At 40.7% G+C, this 4,755-nt stretch overlaps 1 non-coding gene across 1 annotated transcript; it reads right to left on the reverse strand.

The window, feature by feature from the left end:
- Positions 1 to 917: 917 nt before the first annotated feature.
- On the reverse strand, positions 918 to 1,025 carry LOC141593720 (small nucleolar RNA R71). Its single transcript, XR_012521789.1, has one exon. It is a non-coding gene; the product is annotated as a small nucleolar RNA R71 (small nucleolar RNA).
- Positions 1,026 to 4,755: the final 3,730 nt, after the last annotated feature.

Consider the following 4,755-nt stretch of genomic DNA (forward strand, 5'->3'; position numbering starts at 1 on the left):
TTCAAACCCCAATTGTGACACCCTTAGACACCACTAGTTGCAATAGAAATCTCATCTCAATTCCCGTCCCTTGGGATCCGACCTTTACTTGCCTCTTTACTAATTGTAAAGTTGTTGGTGAAGTTATAAATTGTGTTTTGGTCTAGGTGCTCCTAACGACAAGTACTGAAAACTAAACCTCACGAGGCATCACGACCAAAAATGGCGCCGTTGCCGGGGACGGTGTTAACTTGATTTGGATTTTCTTGTATTGTTATTAGTTGTGTCTTTCTTTGCCTTGGGGAAGTAAAACTCCTCAAGGTTTGTTCTAATTATTTTCGAGTTGTTTGATATTTTGCATGTCTAGAAGATCACAAGGTAACTTGTTACCCTTTGATCACGAAATTGAAAGGACTTTGACAACCAATAGAAGACTTGCTAGGAGAACTTTGAGAGGTATTGGTGAGGTTGTAGATATTCAACCAAATACTATTGAGTTCATCAACCCTTTTGCAAGAGAAGGTGAGGAGAACCCAACACAAAATCCAACACAAAATCAACTCACAATGCCTAAGTTTTCATCACATTCCGTACCCACCGAGGAGAACCTACCCAATGGTACTCCCACACCACAACATCTAATTGGAAATTTTATTGCCCAATCTGCATTTATCCAATTAGTCGAAAGAAGCCAATTTGGGGGGATGTCAAGTGAAGACCCTCACTCTCATATGGAGACCTTTTGTGACTATTGTGATGCGATTTCTCAAACCGGTGTAACTCAAGACCAAATTCGATGGGTCTTATTTCCTTTTTCTCTAATTGGCACCGCGAAACAATGGTTGAAAGGCCTTGATAAAGCTACTCTCGGAATTGATTCTTGGAAGAAGTTGGCTCTAACTTTCTACAAAAAGTTCTATCCACCGAAAAAGACTTACATGCTAAGAGCTCAAATTACGGGCTTTAAGCAAAGAGATGAAGAATCTTTGTATGAAGCTTGGGAGCGATTCAATGGGAATTTGTCGCTCATGTCCTCATCATGGACTTAGCGAGTGGTTCTTGGTACAACAATTTTGGAACGGTCTTTATGAAGATTCAAGGAACATTCTCAACATGGGATCAAATGGAATGTTCACCGAAGTTGATGACAATCAAACTTGGAACAAAATTGAGGAAATGGCGGTCCATAACTCACAATATAGTAGACCTCGCAAGGCTACTAGAGGAGGAAAGCATGAAGTGGACTCCATTACTCAATTGGGTGCTCAACTTAGTGCTCACATTGATACCATCAATTTGAAGTTTGAAAAAGCTATGGCTAGACTTGAAGAAGCCTCAAACTCACCAAAGCATCATGTTAATACCATGACGGTATCTTCATCAATCCCAAGTGGGATATGTGAGAATTGTGGAACTTTGGGACATGACCAAAGTGAATGTAGGGGAATAAATGAACAAGTGAATGCTTTCCAAGCATACAAGAGTGGTACCCCTTATTCAAACTATTACAATGAAAACACCAAATTCCATCCAAATCTCTCATACAAAAGCAAAAATGTTCAAAACCCTCAACCAACATTGTAACACCCCCATACTCCAAGTGCCTTACCAGGACCACTCAGGTATAAGGATGCCACCATCTCGGTTACCCGAGGCATGATATTCATAAGACAATAACGAAACAACTTTAAAAGTATATAAAGTTTAAAGTGATTACATAGCAATTCCAAACTGATAAAAAAGAAATACAAGATTCTCAAACGGTCTCATCGCTAAAACTATCAAAGCTATAAACATCGTCGACACAAATGAAGACTTCTAACTACCACGTGATGACTCATCCCAGCTATCCCATACGCGTCATATCATACCCGCTCAATAACTGCTCACCACCCCCGAATGGATCACCACAGTTTTTAAAACATTTAAACAGGGTCAGTACTAATCACACAACTCAATATATCAACAATAAGATAAACAGACAGCTTAACCGTCACACACACACACACACACAATCACACCAATCCCAACAATCTCAATCACCGACCGTCCACCGGACCCATTACCCTGCCCGATGGGGACCGCACTGTACCCACCAAATCCCCGCTCCTCATAATGAGCGATAACCCTGTCCATTAATGTGCACATCCCTTCTGTGGCGGGTTCCACAGAAGGCGAAACTAGGGCGTGAAGCCACTCCCGCAAGTGACCCCACTCAGCCGAGGACACGCCTCGAGAACCACCAACAACGATCACAACCACAATCACAATACAATTACTATATCAAACAACCAAACACAATACATCAACCAATATCCCATTATGGGACTAATACTGAGTAGGAAATCCTACCTGGAAAGCACAACAATCAGACGATCTCACAGCTGATATCAAAAAGCTTCCTCTACGAACCCTCCTCCTAATATACAAACACATAATCACTACCATGCATATAACACAACAAAACCCCCAATTCCCAATATTAGGGTTTAACTGACTTTAATGAAATACTATAAAAATGGTATACAGGTCTTACCCTCGACGCAAGGATCACAACGGTGTAAAGAAAGGTGAAATCCGACCTTCCAAGCTCCGGGATTTGCCAACAATGCGATTAAAGCTAATAACGTAGTTTGCTTTCTCTTCTCACAGTGATTAGGTTTTGAAAAGTGATTTAGGAATAATGGCGGAAGTATTATATACTCTAATCGCATTATTAACAAAACCCAAGAAAACAACCCCCGTAAACCGGCTACTCGATCGAGTAGCTAAGGTACTCGATCGAGTGCCCCCTTACTCTATCGAGTACCTAAGGCTACTCTATAGAGTACCCCCTTACTCTATCGAGTACCTAAGGCTACTTGATAGAGTACCCCCTTACTCTATCGAGTACCTAAGGCTACTTGATAGAGTACCCCCTTACTCTATCGAGTACCTAAGGCTACTCGATAGAGTACCCTACAGGTCAGAAACTTTTAAAACGCAACTCACCCTTACTCGACAGAGTAAGGCCTACTCGATAGAGTAGCCAGAGACTTATAAATACGGAGTATTACAGTCTTCCCTCCTTAAAAAGAACTTCGTCCCCGAAGTTCAACCCATACATAAAAACAAACATACTAACTCGGTTAAGACGCAACAAAGCTACTACGAAATCAAAACAACACCCCAACTTATAAAACATGAAACCATGAACTCTTAACACAAACTCCACCAACTATTCCTACCTCCACATATCGCTCACGATGTCGTATCAACTACATCATAAACTCTCCCAACACTAACTTCATACACTACCAACTACCATCCACTAACGCTGCTAGCTCCATAATATATCATCCACTACCAAATCAAATATCAAGACACTCATAGACATCAAACGGAATGTTACATTCTACCACCCTTAAAAGGAACTTCGTCCTCGAAGTTTACTTACACTCATAAACATCATCATGCCACTATCAAAACTCTCGAACTCCTAAACATCACACTACTACAAGCACGGCCATGGCCTTTTAACAACATCAACCACAAAACAAATCCCTCCTTTACGCTATGCTAATACTCTACTTCCAATAATTTTACAACATGCACAACCATGAAACTCACTTTTATCGCATCCTACTCCTCTTAAGACAAATGTTACGTCCTCGTAACTCACTAATATTAAATCCTTAGTTAAATCATCTCATCATCCTCATCACCACCACATGTCAAAGATAACCGCCTATAACCTCATTTCTATAACCGTTCCTATTTCCAAGGCTTTCTTACTTAAACAGTTCTCATACTTCAATTCACTCTGCACTCCATCTAACTAATACCGCAAAACCCTTAGCATAACCAATACTCCAACTCTTCCACATTACCGCAACATGACATACCTCTCTATATAGACTATATAAAACTTCTATCGCCAAAAGCATAACTCACGATCCACACGTGTTACGTACAATCACACAAGATCCTCAAGTTCTTTTCTTTCCTCACTGCAAAACTCATACATGACTTAACAAGACACTAAATCCAAACACCCTTCCCTCACTGGCCCAACGAAAGATTAAAACCACCTGCAGCTTTCAGATCATTACCACACATGTTCTACGAATCACTTGCCATGACTATGTGCACCGATGTCTCATCTACAACAAGGTCAAATGTTCTGTACAACCTCTTACAACTGTGCCCTATCAACAGAAAATCACTATACCATCACAACAACAAAACATACACAACTTTCTCCCATATCATACTCTACCCTCACACCCAAGTTGAAACTGGTAAGAAACATCAACAAACAAAACAACAGTCTACATGTTCAACCAAAACTCACAAAGAACAACAGCCAACAAAGCAACAATCTATGTATAACTGGTATGCACTTCCGAAAACTCATATCATAATCATCCCGCCTACTCCACCACAACCGGTGACGGCATCACAACACCGTCACCAACAACCGCACCGCAGTGCGAAAATACCCGCATCACAACACGAAGTACCGTGCCCGGATCACAACCCGAGGCACCATAACCGCACCGATAGACATCATAACTTACTCAAACCCATAAACACTGACTCAGCATAACTTCTCAGATAAGAAAAACTTACTCAAATCCACTTTATTAAATCACAACGCAACATATTTTATGGATAAACAGATAAGCACCTCATGAACATCATCTCTACCATTTCACGGAATACGCATGTGTTATCAATACACATAAAATTATAACTAGCCATGCCAAATCAATCAAATTATTACCTTTTTAGCCT

This window comes from Silene latifolia, chromosome 7 (assembly GCF_048544455.1).
Source record: "Silene latifolia isolate original U9 population chromosome 7, ASM4854445v1, whole genome shotgun sequence".
NCBI lineage: Eukaryota > Viridiplantae > Streptophyta > Magnoliopsida > Caryophyllales > Caryophyllaceae > Silene > Silene latifolia.